We start from the raw sequence: 21,990 nt of genomic DNA, 5'->3' as shown, positions 1-21,990 counted from the left end.
ACATATCTTTTACCACAAGTTCTTAAGAAAACTGACACTGTTGGACTCACTTCTAGTTTGATTTCTACCAGAAATAAAATGAAGTACTTTTACTATGTACTTTGTGAGTAACCCTCTGTCAAAGTCCCCTCCACCTACATAATGCATGTTTTTCTGCTATCTTTGATGAGTGATAACAATAAAATGTTACCATTAGTTCTTAATGAAATTGATACTGTTTGACTTTGTATTAGTTACCCTACTACTAACAATACATTGAAGTACTTTGACAGAGGATTTCTCAAAAAAATACACAGTCAAAGTCCCCTGCTGAGAACAAAATCAAGCCACTTCAAGTTTGATGAGGGAATTATTTTTTGTTGCCATTAGTTCTTCGTGGGATTGATCCTGTTGGACTCAGTACTAGTGAAACTACCCCCACAAGTACTATGAAGTACTTACTGTGTACTTTTCCAGTAGTCCTCTGTCAATGTCCCCTCCTGAGAACAAGAATGCATGTTTCTCTGCTATTTTGAATAAGCGTTAAAAAACCTTTCTTCATGAGACTTATATTGTTGGACAGAGTATTTTGAGAAGATATGGTAGACATGATATCAGCACTCCTTCAGTACTCCGGCAGCAGCATTTTTACACCTTGGAAAGTCTTTAGAGTCTGGCCTGGATAGCTGGTCTATCCTTCAGCAAACTGACACACTGTCACTCTTGTTGGCCTCTTATGGGGCTGCTGTCCTTTTAAATAGGATTTCTCCGCCCCTAGTTAATTCCTCGCAGAGTTTCTTCCATCAGTCCAAGTCATTGCATGTCAATCAATAGAGCTTCGTTTTTTTATGAGTGAAGGCCAGAGCTAAATTATAGAGTGTTTGATTGTGTAATTACAAGGTGAGAGAAAATAAATCCACATCCTCCTACTAAACTTATTTTATTTACTTTTCCATCTTGTACATATACTTACTTGTATTACATGTTGAGCTACATGCTGATATATCTTCCCCAGCCTCAAGGAAATACAATAAAATAAATGGATTCATAATAAAAAAAATTGATAAAAATGTAAAAATGAATAATGTGTGCAAACATTTCAAATTTAAATGATTTTTTTTTAACTTTTGAAATGATTTCTCACAAAAACCTTTCTAAATTATAGTAAATTATGCAAAAAGGTTTAGTCAATATACGTGTTTCTGCCTAAAATAGTTTCAATTGAACGTAAACTATATCAAACACCACATCCATGGCAATTAACCAATTTTTGCCCGCTGTTTAAATTGACTTTGGATGAAGTTAATAACAATATATAGATAGCATATCACTGATGCACTCTTTCTGAACACTTTTAAAATAAAATACTGCAAATTAAGAATATTTTAAATTGTCTGTACAGATAAACTTGAAAGGATATGGCGTTCCACTAAACTTGAAGAATTTCGTTTAATTTGGCATATTACTCTCAATGAATATAAGAAAGCACTGCGTAAAGCGAGAGCAGCCTACTACTCTTTATTATTAGATGAGAATAAGAATAATGCAAGATTTCTTTTCAGCACTGTAGCCAGGCTGACAGAGAGCCACAGCTCGACTGAGCCTTCTATTCCCATAGCACTCAGTAGTAATGATTTTATGTGCTTTTTTAACGATAAAATTGTTACTCTTAGAAACAAAATCAATGACCTCTTGCCTTTGACCAGTATAGTGTTATCAACAGCTCCTGGAAACGTAAGTTCTAATATTACACTAGATAGTAAACTAGAATGCTTTTCAGCCATAAACCTTGAACAATTAAATTCAATGATTCTCTCTTCTAAACCATCAACGTGTATCTTAGACCCGATTCCAACTAAGCTGTTAAAAGAAGTTTTTCCATTAATTAGCACTTCTTTATGAAATATTATGAATATGTCTTTATTATCAGGCTATGTTCCACAATCATTCAAAGTAGCAGTGATAAAACCGCTTCTTAAAAAGCACAACCTCGATCCAGAGGTTTTAGCCAACTATAGACCTATTTCTAATCTTCCGTTCCTCTCAAAAATTCTTGAGAAAGCATTCGCAAAACAGCTGTGTGATTACTTAAAAAACTATGATTTATTTGAAGATTTTCAGTCTGGCTTTAGAACACATCATAGCACAGAGACAGCTCTGGTTAAAGTCACAAATGACATTCTAATAGCCTCAGACAAGGGACTTGTCTCTATTCTTGTCTTGCTCGATCTTAGTGCTGCATTTGATACTATCGACCATGATATCCTATTGCAAAGACTAGAGCACTTAGTTGGCATACAGGGAACTGCTTTAGGCTGGTTTAGGTCCTATCTATCTGAACGCTCTCAGTTTGTACGTTTCAACGATGAATCATCCATGCAAACCAAAGTTAGCCATGGAGTGCCACAGGGCTCAGTGCTTGGACCTATTTTGTTCACACTATATATGCTTCCGTTAGGCAATATTATAAGGAATCATTCTGTAAACTTTCATTGTTATGCAGATGATACTCAACTATATTTATCAATCAAGCCTGATGAAATTAATCATCTAAATAAAATTCAAGACTGCCTCTAGGACTTAAAAACGTGGATGACCTTAAATGTTTTGATGTTAAACACGACCAAAACTGAAGTTATTGTACTTGGCCCGAAGAATCTACGAAACAAATTATCTAAAGATATACTAACTATGGATGGCATTAATTTGGCCTCCAGTGAGACTGTAAGGAATCTTGGTGTTATATTTGATCAGGATTTATCCTTTAACACCCACATAAAATCAATTTCAAGGACCGCCTACTTCCATCTACGTAACATTGCAAAAATCAGGCATATCTTGCCTCAAAACGATGCAGAGAAACTAGTCAATGCATTTGTTACTTCAAGGCTGGATTATTGTAACTCCTTATTATCAGGGTGTACCAAGAAGTCAGTCAAGTCGCTTCAGCTGATTCAAAATGCTGCAGCTCGTGTACTAACCAGAGTTAGGAAAAGGAACCACATTACTCCTGTTCTGGCTGCCTTACACTGGCTCCCTATAGAACAAAGGATAGAATTTAAAATTCTTCTTCTCGCCTACAAAGCCCTTAATGGGCAGGCGCCATCTTACCTTAAAGAACTCATTATACCCTATTGTCCTACTAGGGCATTGCGTTCCAAGAATGCAGGGTTGTTGGTTGTTCCTAGAGTCTCTAAAAGTACAATGGGAGCCAGAGCCTTTTCTTATCAAGCTCCACTTTTGTGGAATCAGCTTCCAGTTTGTGTTCGGGCGGCAGACACCCTATCCGTTTTTAAGAGTGCGCTTAAGACCTTCCTTTTTGATAAAGCTTATAGTTAGGGCTGATTAGATTCAGCCCCTAATTTTGCTGATATAGGCTTAGTTTGTCGGGGGATATCTTACTTCTTCCTTCTCTCTGTCTATACCTGTGTACTCTCATGTTCCGATTAACCCAGCTTCCCCAAATGTCTTTCTTTTTGGTGTCTATATATACGCCGGGATCCGGAGTCATGGATGATCCTGCGGTCCTGTGACATGGATCGCGAGTCCTGGATCTTGAGTCGTGGCTGTGGTCCTGGATCATAAGTCCTGGATGGATATACTCGTGGATTCATCTTCCTATTATAAACACATGCATTTCCAAACATTTGGACTACCTATGTTGCAAATGTATTATCTTTTCAATTTACACACGGCATCTATTGCACGTCTGTCCGTCCTGGGAGAGGGATCCCTCCTCTGTTGCTCTCCCTGAGGTTTCTCCCATTTTTCCCTTTAAACTGTGGGTTTTCTCTGGAAGTTTTTCCTTGTACGATGTGAGGGTCTAAGGACAGAGGGTGTCGTATTGTCATACTGATATTCTGTAGAAACTGTGAAGTCCACTGAGACAAATGTAACATTTGTGATATTGGGCTATATAAATAAACATTGATTGATTGATTGAGATAGTGCCTTGAGTTGAATTTGAAAACACGTGGTAACTTTATTAATACAGCAGATGAAAAGATACATTATTCATGTGATTCTTCAATGGCTCTCTAGTAAAGGGTGTTTTATGGTTGCTTGTATTATCCTCAGATAGTAGTTTGTTTAAATAACTAGTGACATTTTAATAAATATTGAAAAAAAGGGCTCCAAAAACGGCATATAACCTGGCCGGCTTAGCCAGTGTGTATTTCTTCAAGCACCACAAGATTCAGAGTTTATAAAGTACAATTCTGGGCCATTGATTGTGTCATTTCTCCAAACACATACAGTCAAAATGCCTGTTTTGAAGCCTTAAAATGGTGCAGGAAAAGGACTTTACATTGGGTTATACTTAAAGACAGAGCTATTCAGTTAAGAGAAGAGAAAAAAGGAAAGCAAATTGTTATAATGGGTGATGTAACATGAATGACAGACATAATATGAGGTCCTTGCAGTTGGCACTCAGACTCTAGAGGGGTCATTTTGTGATCACCCTTGTATACAGCATCAGGACAATATCATGGAGTCAGACACTGGAAGTGTGCTGGAGGCTGATGCGTTGACTGCAGGTGACTGATGGAAGGATGAGGCTGATGAGACTGAAGAATCTGCGAGGAACGAATTAGCGGCAGAGAAATAATTATATATTAAAAGACAGCAGCATCATAAGAGGCCAACCAGAGTGACAGAGGGTGAACAGCTGCAGCATGTTGTGTCTTAGTGGAGAAACCGTACAGCTGTGACCAGTGTGGGAAGATGGCGCCTGTGTCGGCTCGCACAGCCGTGATATTCTATAACGGTAGGCAGATGTATCAGGGGCATGGCCTTTGTCGAATAACCAGGAAATACACATTTCGATCGCTTCTTCTGTCGTTTACATTCATCTTTTGGTATATTTCATTGCAAGCTTGAATAAATCATTTAAACCAGTTATTTTTGCCAGAATTATTACTGAATATCATTCTTAATGTGATACCAAGTCCAACTGAGACCTGTGTACACCTTCAGACAGCCTCCAAGTGAAGCACGCGTAGTTTACTCACAGTTTGAAAGCAGCGTGGAGAAGTCTTCAGCTGTGGAGAGCTCCGCCCAGGATAAATTGTGATACGACTTCTGTGGCTTGTTCTTGTTGTCAGTCTTATATTTGTATCATATATCGTTATTAATATGATGTCGAGTTGATTTGAGACCCGTTTATACTTTCATACAGTCTGTTAGTGAAACATACAGTCTGTCTGAGTTGTTTACACCCATCTCCAACGCAGCGTGGAGAGCTGTGGTAAACAGTGATCCGCTCAGATTAAACTGTGATACTACTTCTGTGGCTATCAACCAGCGACCATTTTTAATATTGAAGACTACACACATTTATCCCTTATCAAAACGGTATTCTGCACTTTGCCGCACTTATCCAAATGTAATGTGACTGTTAACTTGGTTAACTCTCGTTATGCATTGATACAGCGACACCGAATGACGAGGGTACTCACATAGGCTACGTTGAGAACTAGAAACACATATATTCATACTTTTTCACACTGTTGTTAACATGTTTTAGTTTCTAATTTAAAGGGGACCTATCATGCAAAATGCACTTTTGTACGTCTTTTATACATGAATATGTGTCCCGGGTGTGTCAGGGAACTCATCAAGTGTCAGAAAACACAACCTTCTCTCTTTTCCTCCATACCCAAATCTCTAAAAACGGGGCTGCAACGGATCTGATACAGACTGATACAGATTTGAAAGTTCTCTGAAGTCAGGAACGAGGAGCTCCGCCTATATGGCCAACTCTCCACCTATCAGGGGAATGTGGAGTTGGGACACGGCCACGGCCATTGTTGCTCGAGAGCGCTGGAGACGCTGTAGTACATAAGCCAGGCCTGTAAGTGGCGCTGTAGTCTGCCACAAAAGCAGCGAAGAAGACTTCCCGTGCATGGTTGCCATGGTTGGCCTTCTGTTTATTCTCCGCTGTGGCTCTTTTTCTCCCTCCCCGAGGTAAGCGTTTGCTCCTGCTGCTGTTATTCATTGCAATCCCTCCCTCGCTGTAATTCTCTCCGGTTTGCCACCAGAAGATGACAAACACCCACCTCTCCACCTCTTCTAAGGAACGAGGGGACCGTGCGGCAGAGTTTCAGCTAGATTTTTTTTTCGTCGGTCAACATGTCCCTTAAAGTTTACATCTTCCGGACAAAATTAGAAATGTGCTGGTCAGAGGTCTTCTTTGTTATTTATTGAGCTTTAAAACAAATGAATAATGACTCTATATAATAATATAAGAATAAAACACGGAGGACAGAGATCTCTTTTCCTCCCCCTCTTCTGACAGCCCAGCAGCTGATCTCAAAGCACGCTCCCCTCTCCTGCAGGGGGGCGTGGTCAGCTGCAGCTCATTTGCATTAAAGCTACGTCACAGAATCAGCCCTTGCAAGAACAGGGCTGGAAAGAGCAAATGCAGGGCTAAAATGCAGGATCTGTTTGGTATTTTCAAAAAAAAACTTCACAGAAATGTTTTGTATAGGTATGGCCCTACAATATATTATATATAGCATGATAGGTCCACTTTAACGTGTATGCGTTTATCTGTGTGGTCTTTCTTCTCATGTGTTTTATCTATTTCTGTGTAACTTGGTAATATTAATATTAATTCCTTATTATTGTTGTCTTTCCATGACAGGTGATGATTATAGCTACTACATCACGAAACACATGGCCTGATTTGCATATTTGAACTTAATGTGTGCACTAGAATACATTTATATGTAAAATGACCACTTATCACAACATAATGTAGGCTCGCAGGCTGATAAACTAGGATATCTCGGTGGGTGGGTCTTAATGATGCTCAGTCAGTATATACTATTTCAAAGCAAATGCTTATATTATATGGCTTAAAGTGTACATACATTCGCTCACATTAGAAAAGATGGTCGGCTTAAATTGTTCTGACTCTTTTAACAATGTTAATGTTACAAAATGATCTGTGATGACCGAGCATATCGTATTGATCCCTGGCTCACTCATAACGCGCATGGCACGAGGGATTTTTGCTATTGGGACCCGGGTTTGAGTCCAGCATGAACTTTTTTGTTATTTTCATGTCGATGGACACTGAATAATATTTTTGAATAGAGGATTCATAATATTGTTTGCCGCAAACAAAATTAATTATCAAGCAGCATTTAAAATTCTAAATATCCCTGCAAATGTAGCAATGACATTTCTGCTTCTATCTTTGCAAAACGAGTAAACAGTCACATTTTATCTGGATAAGTGCGGCAAATGCAGAATACGGTTTTCATAAGGGATACATGTGTGTAGTCTTTGATATTAAAAATGATGGCTGGTTGATAGCCACAGAAGTAGTATCACAGTTTAATCAGAGCGGATCACTGTTTACCACAGCTCTCCACGCTGTGTTGGAGATGGGTGTAAACAACTCAGACAGACTGTATGTTTCACTAACAGACTGTATGAAAGTATAAACGGGTCTCAAATCAACTCAACATCATATTAATAATGATATATGATACAAATATAAAACTGACAACAAGAACAAGCCACAGAAGTCGTATCACAGTTTATCCTGGGCGGATCACAGCTCCACAGCTGAAGACTTCTCCACGCTGCTTTCAAACTGTGAATAAACTACGCGTGCTTCACTTGGAGGCTGTCCGAAGGTGTACACAGGTCTCAGATGGACTTGGTATCACATTAAGAATGATATTCAGTGATAAGTCTGGCAAAAATAACTGGTTTAAATGATTTATTTAAGCGTGCAATGTTTTGAACAGGCATCCCAGTCACCTCATGTGTCTTTTTGTAGTCCTCACTGACTGTACGCATCCGGATATCGGCATCGCAACCACAACCTCACACACTGGTGCTGAATGTGCATCAAAGTGTTCCTATCTAGCCAAATATACCAATAGATGAATATAAACGGCAGAAGAATCGATTGAAATGTGTATTTCCTAGTTATTCGACAAAGGCCCTGATACATCTGCCTACCGTTATAGAATATAGGCAGTTGCATGGGCGCGGCAAGGGGGGTGCTGAGGGCGCTGCAGCACCCCCTAGCGGCAGGCAGGGGGTGCGGAGCTCCCCTGTCTGAATTATTATTTGACGGTTATTGCTGCTCCCGCTGTGCATAATCTGTGTAATATGTAGCCAATAAATTCCACATTGTTGGTAAAATGATATTTTGGCCTGCCCCGAATGTTTTTTCTGTAGCCCCGGACAATTCTACCTCAATAATATAATACATTAACCGTGCTTTACGTGAACCTCATCAAGACACTAGAAAGGACGGCAGAACTGTAATTTCCCGTGTTCAGTGAATGCAACAGAGGCAAGACACCAGAACAATCAGAGAGTTGGATGGAAATAAAAGTGTGCTTGTGTCATTCAAGCTCGCGGCTCTGTGTGTGTGCGGAAATAGCGCATTTAGTGTGTGTGAGAGAGGGGGAGAGAGAGAGAGAGGGACCGGTGCCAGCAGCAGGGACCGTGTTGTTAGCATCTGGTTAGCTAGCTGCACTAACGGACATACGGAGCTGTTTGTTCCACAACAAGCTGGAGGAGAGCTCTCCTCTCAGACTGAGAGGCTCAGGTGAGCTAAAGGACTCTCTGAGTGTTTAGATAGTTAACTTTAGTCTAAGTTATCTCAGTGGGTCTCAAACGGTTTGGTCAAAAATTATTCAAAATATTATTTCCGCGGCACACCTTCATATGATCATTATAGTTATAAAAAAGATAAGAGAATAAAGGAAAAACAATTATGAAATACTATATGGCAGTAAAACAAGAATACAGTTTGAAAGGGGAGTGATTTGTAAAATATCCATAAAGAAAAAGAACATCTGCTTACAGTTGTGTTTCATCTGGGTGTTGAGAGATGTATCCATCGATCTCTTAATGTTGCTCTCAAAGGGCACCAGATTGATGCTTTTAACTTCAATGTTTAAAAAAAATCTTCCCGGGGGAGCATCCCCCCGGACCCCCCTAAAGGAGGTGAGGTCCGCTCCCCACTCGTAAAAAATAGCACTTTACCCCTGCCTATATGCCGTGAGCTGATTATCGAGCCTTCATTGTAACAGTCGCGGGTTTACTGTGTGTTGGCGTGTGGGGAGTTTTTTTGTGCGTGCTCTATAGTGCCCGTAATAGTGTTCACTGGAGTCCAGCACCTCAGCACCCCCACTAAAAATACCTTCCCGCGCCTCTGGGCAGTTGCTCGTCCCACAAGTTATACGTTAACAGGGACATAGCATCAGTGTTTAGAGCTAGTCTCCAGTGCCGATTGCTTCACCCTGTAACTAGCTATGCTAGCTTTGAGTTGCAGCTTTTTTAACTGAACCCAGCCTCGTCTGTGCTCTGCGCTGTCGTGTATCGTCCGCCAAAGTGCAATAAGGATTTCATAACTGACTTTTCCGACTTTCTGTCCGGGATCATGGTGAAATATGATCGTGTTTTGATTTCCGGAGACTTCAATGTCCATGTGTGCTGCGAGTCCAAACCTCTGGTTAGGGACTTTTTAAATCTCCTTGATTCTTTTGGTCTCGTTCAGTCCGTGGCTGGCCCAACACACGAAAAAGGACACACTTTAGATTTAGTATTATCGTTTGGACTGTTTGTCTCTGTGGATGAAATCTGTGCAGCAATGCGTATCTCAGACCATTTACCGGTTCTGTTTACAACCTCGATCCCTTCCGCGTCGAATTACGTGTCCCTGCGCGTCGTCAGCGTTCGATTAACCCCTTGAATGCCTCACAGTTTTCAGATGTTTTTAATGCTTCCCTGATCTGTAAATTAGAGGTGAACTCTGCTCTTAGTGCGGATGAGCTTATCTCCATGTTTGACTCAACATGTACCCTAATACTGGATTCCGTTGCTCCTTTTACGCTTAGACGCACCAAAGTTCTCTCAGAGCCGTGGCTCAATGACTGTACTCGCGCTCTCAGACGCGCTTGCAGGCGTGCAGAGAGAAAATGGAAAAAGGATAAACTCCATGTTTCCCTAGAAATCCTTCGTGCTTGCCTTTCCTACCAGACGGCAGCCAAAGCAGCCAAAACGGAGCACATTTCTCTGTTAATCTCCAAAAACAGCCATAAACCTCAGGTTCTTTTTAATGTCCTCAACTCTATTATTAATTATTATTATCGGCAGGCTCGTCAGTCCCCTCCTGCTCCCTGGCTAAATGACGCACTGTGTGCTAAAAGAACCATCCTTCGGGCAGCAGAGCGGAAATGGTGGAAATCCAAACACCATGACGACCTCCTAACCTATCAGGCTCTCCTCTCCTCTTTCTCTGCTTCCATCTCAAAGGCAAAAAGCACTTTCTTTCAAGATAAGATCCAATCTTCCTATTCCAATCCCCAAAAAACGATTTTCCATCTTCTTCACCCTCTTGGACCCCCCCAAAGCGCCTTCCCCCTTCTGTCAAGCGACTTTGTTAACCACTTTGAAAAAAAGGTTGATGATATTCGCTCTTCTTTTTCTGACTCACCTTTACTCACCGCTGGGTCACACACTGACCTCCTTCTCCCCTCTCTCTCCAAGTGAGGTTCTTACCCTCATTACCTCTGCCCGTCCTACCACCTGTCCTCTGGACCCTATCCCTTCAAACCTCCTTCAAACTATCGCTCCTGATATTCTACCGTTTCTCACCCATTTCATCAACACTTCTCTAACTTCTGGTCACTTTCCAAACAGTCTCAAGGAGGCAAGAGTAAACCCTCTCCTAAAGAAACCCACTCTCAACCCGTCTGATGTTATAAACTACAGGCCTGTCTCTCTCCTCCCATTCCTTTCTAAAACACTTGAACGCGCTGTCTTAAAACAATTCTCCTGTTATCTCCATCAGAACAACCTTCTGGATCCGCACCAGTCTGGTTTCAAGGCAGGTCACTCAACAGCAACTGCCCTCCTTGCTGTCACTTAGGAACTGCACACTGCTAAAGCAGCATCCCTCTCCTCTGTCATCATCCTTTTGGACCTGTCTGCTGCATTCGATACAGTGAATCATCAGATCCTCCTTTGCACTCTCCAAGAACTTGGAGTTTCAGGCTCTGCACTTTCCCTTCTCACCTCATACCTCAAAGACCGTACCTACAGGGTAACTTGGAGAAGGTCCGAGTCCGACCCTTGTCAATTAACTAAAGGGGTCCCTCAGGGCTCTGTTCTTGGTCCCGTCCTCTTCTCCTTGTACATAAACTCGCTCGGATCAGTCATTAGCCCGCATGGTTTTTCATACCACTGCTACACTGACGACACCCAATTAATTCTGTCCTTTCCCCGCTCAGAGACCCAGGTCGTCGCACGCATCTCTGCTTGTCTAGCTGACATCTCTCAGTGGATGTCTGCTCACCACCTCAAGCTCAACCTTGACAAGACTGAACTGCTTTTCCTTCCGGGAAAAGATTGTCCCACTCTTGTCCTAACAATCAACATCAGCACCTCTATTGTTTCCCCGACTCAGACTGCAAGGAATCTGGGTGTGACCCTAGATAACAAACTGTCCTTCACTGCAAACATCGCTGCTACAACCCGCTGCTGCAGATACACGCTTTACAACATCAGGAGGATACGTCCCCAGCTGACCCAGAAAGCGACGCAGGTTCTGGTCCGGGCTTTCGTCATCTCACGCCTAGACTACTGCAACTCCCTCCTGGCTGGTCTACCTGCATGTCCCATCCGACCTCTGCAGCTCATCCAGAATGCAGCGGCTCGTTTGGTCTTCAACCTTCCTAAGTTCTCCCACACCACGCCGCTCCTCCGCTCCCTTCACTGGCTTCCGGTAACTGCTAGAATCCACTTCAAGACAATGGTACTTGCGTACCATGCTGCGAATGGATCTGGCCCTTCCTACATCCAGGACATGGTTAAACCGTACACCCCAGCATGTGCACTCCGCTCTGCATCAGCCAAACAGCTCGCTGCACCCGCACTGCGAGGGGGACCCAAGTTCCCATCAGAAAAAACACGTGGGTTTGCTATCCTGGCTCCAAAATGGTGGAATGAGCTCCCAATTGGCATCAGGACAGCAGAAAGCTTACACATCTTCCGGCGCAGACTGAAAACTCATCTCTTTCGACTCCACTTCGAGCAATAGAACTATTAACAAAAGCACTTGTATACTAATAAAGGACTGGCTTATCTAAAGCCAGTTGAGTAGCACTTGAAATGTTTTAGCTCTATGAAACCTGATGTACTTATATGATTCTGTTTTCTTCAAGTTTGTACTTTGTTGGTCGAACGCACTTATTGTAAGTCGCTTTGGATAAAAGCGTCAGCTAAATGCAATGTAATGTAATGTAATCCCTGTGATGTTTCTTCTATTGTGCCATCGACTACTCTCTGTAATAAGTTTCTTACAGTTTTTATTGAAAAAGTATCTGCTCTTAGGCTAGCCCACACTAGTGCTACACGAGATCCTGCTCCTTTTCTGTGCCCTGCTGTCCTCGACCACTTTGAGCCTGTATCCCTCTCTTCTCTCTCGGATGTAGTCATGCACCTGCGGCCGACAAACTGCACCTCAGACAGCATTCCCTCTCGCCTTCTCAGAGATGTTTTCGAATCAGTTGAAGCAAGTATTGTATTACTAATAAACACCTCTCTTAGCTCAGGATGTGTCCCAGCTGCCTTCAAACATGCCGTGGTGCATCCACTACTTAAAAAGAAAAATCTCGACCCCTCCATTCTCGCAAATTTTAGGCCCATCTCCCAGCTACCTTTTTTATCTAAAGTCCTGTAGCGAGTTGTCTACGCCCAGCTGCAGTCTTTCTTAACCACGCATAGAATCCATGAAAAGTTTCAGTCTGGCTTCAAACCCATGCACAGCACTGAAACAGCCCTTTTAAGAGTTTTTAATGATCTGCTCCGAGCCGCCTACTCAGGTAGCCCAGCTGTTCTGGTGCTGTTAGACCTGACTGCTGTCTTCGACACTGTGGACCACAGCATCCTGTTGTCACGGCTTGAACAGTCCGCAGGCATCACAGGCTCTGCCCTTGCATGGTTCAGTTCCTACCTGACAGACCGTAGCTTCTCAGTGCAGCTAGGTGCCTTCTCCTCTGCTAAAGCCCCTCTTACCTGTGGCGTTCCCCAAGGCTCTATTCTGGGCCCCATCCTTTTTCTACTGTACATACTGCCCCCAGATTCAATTCTCACAAAAGACAACTAGGGATCGACCGATATGGCTTTTTCAAGGCCGATACCGATACCGATTATTAGTAATCAAGGAGACCGATAACCGATATTTGGAACCGATATACATTTGCAGTAAAATCAGAAAATCTTGGTGTCAAAATGTAGAATAACACAACTTCTATGAAATGCCTTTTTATGTTTAATGAACTTTTCAACATCTTAGAACTGGTTTCCTCTCTGTGACCCTGAGTAAGGTAAATGAAGTAAAAATAAAATAAAAACTACTAAAACTTGTTCTGATATTTGAGTCTCACTCATTTAGTAGTCCCAATTCAGCAGCACCAGATTGTGGTGCAGAAAGCAGAGTTGCTGCGAGGCTCCACTAGCAGCCGTCCCAGTTGTCCCAGCGTGTCAAAGTTTCTCCGCTGCGAGACGCTAAGGTCAGCACCGTAGTCAAGACCTGCTTTTTTAAAATACGTCTATTGTCGTTTTTATCTTTTAAAGACCTAGAAAGGGTTATTAATGCCTTTGTAACCACGAGGCTGGATTACTGGAATGCTCTATACGTGCTGGGTATGGACCAGGCGTCAATTAAACGCCTGCAGCTAGTTCAGAACGCAGCTGCGCGTCTTCTGACTGGCCACAAAAAGCCTGACTACATCACCCCAATTCTGGCCTCATTGTACTGGCTTCCAATTCGGTTCCGAATTGATTTTAAACTCCTTTTATTTATTTTAATATTTGATGTTGTAATTTATTGTCTTCTGTTTGCTATTGTAGTAAAGTGTTTTTATTGCATGTACAGCACTTTGGCTCGACCAAAAATCGTTTTTAAATGTGCTTTATAAATAAAACATGATTTGATTTGAACATGATGTGTTACTTTGCTGAAGGATATTTGAGACCAGTCTCTAAAGACTTTCCAAGGGGTAAAAATGCTGCTGCCCGGAGTACTAACTGGAAGTATTGCTGATAATATGTCTACTGTATCCTCTCAAAATACTCTGTCCAACAATATCATATCAATAATAACGCTTATGAAAAGAAAACATGCATTCTTGTACTCGGGAGGGGACATTGACAGAGGATGACTGGAAAATTACTTCATAGTACTTGTGGGGGTAGTTTCAGTAGTACTGAGTCCAACAGGATCAATCTCACGAAGAACTATTGGCAACAAAAAAGAGTTCCCTCATCAAACTAAGCAGAAGTGGCTTGATTTTGTTCTCAGCAGGGGACTTTGACAGAGGATTTCTAAAAGAATACACAGTAAAAGTACTTCAATGTATTGTAAGTAGTAGGCTAATACAAAGTCAAACAGTATCAATTTCATGAAGAACTAATGGTAACATTTTATTTGTATCATTCATCAAAGATAGCAGAAAACATGCATTATTTACTATGGAGGGGACTTTGACAGAGGATCACTCACAAAGTACACAGTAAAAGTACTTCATTTTGTTTCTGGTGCACAGCAAATACCAAAGTGTTAAAATCCCAGAGTACTGATGACCAGAGTAGAAATGTTTACACTTTGGAGTAGAATGGACATAAAGTACACTTCTCAGAGTGAACCAGAACCTCTCTTTGGTGTTGTTTCTTTGTGTGGTGTTGGTGTTGACTTGTGTAGTGTTTATTCTGGTATGATGGACTCCCTCAGAGTATATCTTTGCATTGAGTCTGTCTGGTCCGCATCGATCTTAGGTTTCGATTCGTCATCAGATAGGCCGCGCCTTCTCATTGGTTCAGCGCAGCCTCGTGACCCTCGGCTTTTAAAAAATATTCTCCAGGAAAAGCGCGACCGTGACCGTTACAGATTGATGCAAGAGTTATACATCCATGGATCGAACACGGCAAAATGTCTTCGCAGGACTGTAACTCTAGGTAAGTAGACACCAAGTGAATAATTCTGAATATTCATATAACTAAAAACGATAACGTTAGCAAGTAGAATATTTGTGACGTTATTGCAGCGGTAACGTTAGCCGTAGTCAATCAGATTAACATTATTCTGACAACGAAATATGTATTTATTTGCTATTTTAGCTGCTGCTCCCGTGTTAATTGTTAGGCTTCATTCACACTGACTCAGGGGGAAAACCGCTCCTCTTTCCAATCATTCGACAGGGGTTAACGTTACGGAAGTGCCGCAGCGGCCTTGAATAAATGTTTTTTTAATCGATAATCAACTCTAGTCTGCAGGCACCGTTTGAAATAATGAGACCGTTAACGTTAGCAGCTGTTAGCTTAGCTACCGCCAATTTACGTTACTCATGTAGAATGAATGATTTTGTAGCTCTCGCCTCCCGCCTCATATAATGCTGTTAACAGTTAAGTCTAACTTCGCACTACATTTGGTACTGTACATCTGCAATAGACCAATTCCAGTTGTGGAGGAAGTTTCATATGATTTAAGTTTAGTAAAAGTACAAATACCACCCTGTGAATATACTATAAGTAAAAGGCCTGCACTTAAAACCTGACTTAAGTAAAAGTATGCGAGTATAATCAGCTAAATGTACTTTAAGTATCAGTAAAAGCACTCATTGTACAGTGAAATAGTTTCTGTCAGTGTTTTACTATTTTTGGGATGCTTTTAGGTTTTATATTACTGCTGCATTAATGTGTATGTTTTGTTTGACGACCTTACTCGTAATGTAAAGCGTCTTTGGGTCTAGAAAAGCGCTATATAAATCACATTTATTATTATTATTATAATGGCCGAGTCGGATCTGATTTGCTATCAAAGGTTTTTGTCAGAGTCTGATTTATCCATCAAAATATGATGTACTGTGTAGTTATATTTTTGTTTATTATTATCTTACACTCATCTCCAGCCTTCAGGAGTACTCTGGTCCAGACAAGTAGAGGAAACCCTACATCCTAGCAGTTGGGACCACAAGAAACAGCTTCATGAGTACTACATTGCGTTGGATGGTGAGCTCCCTCCCTGCAAGGCCAAGTCTTCCCTGTCAGTTTTGATGAACTTTTTAAAGCACATTATGTGTTTGGGATCTCCTATGACCGGGCCTTAAACGGCATGTACACATTTTTGCAGACCACCATCTACAACATTGATGTAAACTGGTTGCCATGTACACTTGTAGATGTTGGTCATCCTGCTCAGTGATTGTTAGTCTTTTAAAACAATATTTTTTGTCAGTTTACTTTGGACATTAGCACTAGTGTACACTGTAAAATATTACCATGATTTCACAATATTTAGCTGTAATATTTTACAATAAATTACTGTTTTACCACTATACAGTCTTGACCTGTAATGTTCACAATATAATACTGTAATTTTGAATTTCACAGTGAAAACAATACAGGCATAGTTAATTACTGTGAATGTACAGGATAAATGATTACCAGGATTTCACAACATGTTACTGTATTATAATACTGTATTCAGACCATCCTCTGTGATAACACAACAAATTAAGTGATTTTCTTGCTTTCATCGCTCTTGCTTGGCTTTAAATACTGATTTCTTTCTTTGGTGCAAGTTTTACTTAAATTGAAAGGGGCACCGTTGCATCTGCCTTCAAATAAACGATGCAACATATAAATCTATGTAAAATTTATTTGGTTGTCTTGGCTTATTGTTTTCAGGTGCTTCCTGGGCATTAATCCTGAGACGGGCTCGAAAGCCAAAAAGAGGCATGGCAATTTAAACCCCCCTGTCAGCACATTCTTCAGAAAAATGAATGTGTAGACATGTGTTACGTGCTCCCCTCCTGCAGGTGCACCTGGACTGCCCCTGGCTCCGCCTCTGCCCAGGTGTTCCAAATTCCACTCAGCCGTGTATATATAAAGAGAAGCTGGAGGAGAAGGATGTCTCGCCTGTCCTAACGCCAGGAGACACTCTCCTTAGAATACTTCTTTGCCATTTTGAGCTGTAGGTCATATTTTTGCAGATGTGTTTACCCTGGAGGACCTGGTAGTCAGGTTTTCGCAGCTTTATTTTTTTTCCCATAGGGTTTACAATTGATCTCTGGTTAGGGGGGGGGGGAGTTCTGGGTCCTACGGCCCGTGGTTTGGCTGGCTCAGGTTCCCTCCTTCTGTTTGTTCCTTTTGGCCAGTCCTCCAGATCTATTTTTGCTTCCTGTTTCGCTTGTGTGAGCAAACGGCTGATTCACAGTATTTAGTTGTACTTTTAGTCTAATTTACTGTAAAATATTTACAGTCAATTACTGTCAAATATTCACAGACAATTAGTGTGAAATCCATGCAACTAGTAGCCAGTAATTTACTGTAATTTTACAGCAAAACATTTTACAGTGTATGGTATTCCACGTTGTCCATTTGTTGTAACAGGATTTTGGAATGATGACCTCTAAAGTGTTTCCTCAGGCTAAAGAGGACTAATGAGCAAATGTACACACATTTCCACCAAGGGCCGACCCTAGACTTTTGGGGGCCCTAAGCGAGTTTTGGCTTGGGGGCCCCCTTCACTCTAGCGCGTTCTCACTACACACAACACGGAACCAACTTTTGTCTAATGATGTTAGCATAAGCACACATATTGTATAAATAAGCATGTAAACACCGTGGACCTAACCTACTCTAGGGGGGTCCTCACCTCCTCTAGGGGGGTCCGGGGGCATGCTCCCCCGGGAAGATATTTAAATATTGAAGTTAAAAGCATCAATCTGGTGCACTTTGAGAGCAAAGTTAAGAGATCTATGGATACATCTCTCAACACTCATATGAAACAGAACTGTAAACAGATTTTTCTGTATGGATATTCTACAAATCACTTAAACTGTATTCTTGTTTTGTCATATAGTATTTCATAACTGTTTTTCATTTATTCTCTCTGGCTGTCCATCTCATAATGTTCACATAGAAAACTAGCTGTCAATAGGAATATCATTCAGAAGAATTATAATTTCTTGCAAAAATCTGTCACAAAAAGAGGTTGCACATTTAAATTCAGGTGTTGTTATGGCAACGTCAGTGGCCAAACAGCCACATTTACTGCTGCAAATACATTCAAACATACTGTTGACACATAAAGAAGTGGCAACTATGCCACCATTTCAGCTGACTTTTTCTCAGAAATACTGTCACATAACATCCATATATTTCAGTGCTAAGTTGATGCTTAGCTAAGCTAACTATGAAACACTTTAACTGACAGGACTCTGGATCAACTTTGTACTGTAAGGTAGCTTCTAGCTTCATGTCGAACAGTAAGTCAACATTTCCCAGAGAGCTTTCTTTGAAATTACCAGGTAACGCTAAAAAAACATTACATTTAGATTGTATGACAAAGTGTTCATTTAATATATCTGGCTAGCTATAGCTACTTGCTAACGGTTTAGCTTACCCCCGCGATTCAAAGTAACGTCAACGTAGCTGTAATTTATGCTTTGCTTACATGTTCGCATAACTTGGAAGTTTACTGACATTTAATAATTAATTAATTATTTTTTTGCTAGGGGGCCCCTTAGTGGCTGCGGGGCCCTAAGCGGCCGCTTATGTCGCTTAATGGGTCGGGCCGGCTCTGTTTCCACCTATGACCAATGTATTTTTTGGGTTGTTTGATGTTGCTACTGATGAGATGTTATATTTAAAATAGGGCTGCGTTAACGCGTTAATAACGCGTTAACGCAAAAATAAATTAACGCCACTAATTATTTTAACGCGATAACGCATGTGTATTTTTTGTCCTCGGCCGCCCTGTAGTTTCAGAGCGCATCGAGTTTAAAATACCATCTACAAGCTGATGCTAACAGCCCCGCTCCTGCCGTCCGCTTGCGACAGACCACACTTCCACGCTCACCGGCAGGCACCGACTGGTCATCGGGAGGACCGGGAGGGTGTGTGTATGTGTGGCGCGAGAGAGAGACCTTACGTGTATTGTCGTTGTTGTGGTTGTTAGCATATGGTGCTAGCTAGCTGCGCTAACGGATATAAGGAGCTGTTTAAATGAAAACAGAGGAGCAACATTTCGCCAATAACTGCGCCGAGCACTTCACTTTATGCAGGCAGCCAGACAGTGGGACATTGTGGGAAAAGTCAGCACACTCAGCACGGATAGTGCACGCAACATGATTGCAGTGACCAGGCAGCTCCCGTTCGAGCATGTGCCTTGAGTTGCACATAGCTCCAACGATCCATCACACACACACACACACACACACACACACACACACACACACACACACACACACACACACACACACACACACACACACACACACACACACACACACACACACACACACACACACACACACACACACACACACACACACACACACACACACACACACACACACACACACACACACACACACACACACATTTTTAATGTTCAGAGGTTGTTGTGTTTAATACTCATGAGAATATTTGTCATTGTTCAAATGATAATAAACATTAGCATAAAGCATATTTGTCCACTCATATGTTGATAAGAGTATTACAAACTTGAAAAATATTCCTCTAAGGTACATTTAGAACAGATAAAAAATGTGCGATTAATTTGCGATTAATCGCGATTAACTATGGACAATCATGCGATTTATCACGATTAAATATTTTAATCGACTGACAGTCCTAATTTAAAACACAACACCAACAGCGGTAATTCAAGTTTAAAAGTCTCAAAAATGCTACAACTTCTGTCACAAACTGGATGAATGTGAAATATTTTGTTAAAGGAGGATGAAAGCATAATTAAGGAGCACTATTGGAGTGACTTTGATGGTTATTGGACTCAGGATTCATTAATTTGGATTCCCGCTGTATGAAGAAATTAAAGGACGGAAAACAATGGAAGTGGAAACAATTCACAAAGGGATTAAACTGTTTTAAACACATGCTCAAAGTAAGCCGGATTTTGCCGATGTGTTTATGTGGATTCAAAAGTCGTAAATACTCTACAAAATGGAGGAGACTGATCTGATCGGAGCAACTGTGACAAATAATCCAACTGAAACCGGCATGGACAATGACTATGTTTTAAAAATGCGCTTATCCAGACAAGCCTGGTTTGGACACTTAACGCGCAGAAGAAACATTTCTATTAAAGAAATAATTATACATTTCTGTCTTTTATGCCTTTAATACTAACTTGAATTTTTATTCAAATTAATTAATGAATTATTTTTTATATTTTATTGTAATGTAGAGACAAGGTTTTAATGAAAATCATGTATTGCCTTACAATGATATTTGAATGAATATTTGTATCACTCGTCAAATATAGCAGGAAAAATGAAGAGCAGCTGATTTGAAAAAACAAACTCGAGAGACGGCTGAGTGACCGCAGTGCAGAATCTCTGCATAGTTTACAACTCCTAACAATGTTGTCCATTTTAGACATAGGCTTATTATATTTACAGCCCTTAATAACATTCATTTTCTGGGTTCAATATATTTTCGTTTTGATTGCTAAATTCACCTTGTTTATAATATTGTCGCTGTTCCAAGCAAACGAGTACTTTTGTTTTGAAATCACTTCCGTGAGTTTCGCCCCGCCCCTCGCTCCACTGACCATTAGACCATTTAGTAAGGTAAAAAGTAAAAAGCAAAAACCCCTCGCAGACGCTCTTCCGTTTACTGTTCCTGAGTCATTCATTTGTATCTTTGGGTTTTTGGAAACATCTCTGGACAATGTTATGAACAACACAATTCTATGAATGACCTGCCACTGCAAAATTACCTGCAAGTCAACAAAGTCAAAAAGTCAACCAGTTTCACAAAACAATGATCTGCCAAAGAACCTCTGACACAGCCAATCGTCTCTATAGGGAAAACTTCCCCTGTGGAGGAGGAACTGCTCACACCAAACACTAACTGAGGTCAAGGTCAAGGTCTCCTACCATAGAGGCTTTGGAGAATACATCCTGCAGGCTGGTACAGTATATCCAGAAGAAGGGGTCTTTTACCATCTTCCTTAGGAGGAACTAGCATAAGGAAGAGGCTGCAGTAGTGTTCAACCCTCAAGGGCACAGCAAGGACAGCTAAACATGTAATTGGTATGCTGCCCAATGCAATGTTTCCCATAGACAAATGGTTTATTGTAGTTACTGGATAAACTGTATCCTCAGTCTAAATGATTGGTCAAATACCAAAAGAGCATGGCCATTGCCAGCTTACTACACATTACTTTAACAATTAACACAGTGGCGTTCAATCACAACAAGATATATATCCTCAGAAGCAGAAGCCAAATTACGTGAATCAATCGCAGCATCACATGCACACAACGGGGAAGAAGTACTCAGATACTTTAAAGTTGGAATACTTCATTGTAAAGATCATTTGTTACAAGTAAAAGTCCTGCATTCAAAATCTTCTTAAGTAGTAGTACAAAAGTATCAGTATTAAAATATACTTAAAGTACCAACAATTAAAGGAGTCCTTATGGTATGGGCCCATTCCAAAATCCTATATTGAATGACTGGATTATGATTATTTATGTTGTATGTGTTTATCACAGCTGGTAACGGTAGAGCTAATATTAATTATGTTATAGGCCTACTGCTGCTGGCTTAACCTATAAATATGTATCATAGTTCTTTCAATAATTAGTTGTAGTAGCTAATAATCTAAATCTAAAAAGTAACTAGTAACTACAAGCTGTTGAATAAATGTAGTGGAGTAGAAGTATAAAGTAGCTGACTATACACAGGTGAAGTTCAAGTACCTTCAAAATGTACTACAGTACTGCACTTAAGTAAATGTACTCTGTTGCGTGTGCAAAATATCACTGCCTGCCACACAACGTCACGTCACTATAAAATATAATAAGAGGTTATCATCCCAAGACCTCTCTGAAGAGATCGACGCAACACTATGTATCTTAACTTATGTCCACCATGCATATACGTTTAGTTATTTTCTAGCTGTGTCACCGTTCATTTTAGCAGGATACTGTCTCTGCAGCCA

The 21,990-nt window shown here is 40.9% G+C and overlaps 1 protein-coding gene across 1 annotated transcript in view; it reads right to left on the bottom strand.

Moving 5' to 3' along the window:
• The window catches only part of ldhd (lactate dehydrogenase D), a 34,695-nt gene that overhangs the window by 12,513 nt on the left and 192 nt on the right, over window positions 1-21,990 (bottom strand). The window lies entirely within an intron of this gene.

This window comes from Notothenia rossii (genome assembly GCF_949606895.1).
Source record: "Notothenia rossii genome assembly, chromosome: 5".
NCBI classification, from domain to species: domain Eukaryota; kingdom Metazoa; phylum Chordata; class Actinopteri; order Perciformes; family Nototheniidae; genus Notothenia; species Notothenia rossii.
Note: the sequence above shows the minus strand (reverse complement) of the source record. Positions and strands in the feature narration are given on the sequence as shown.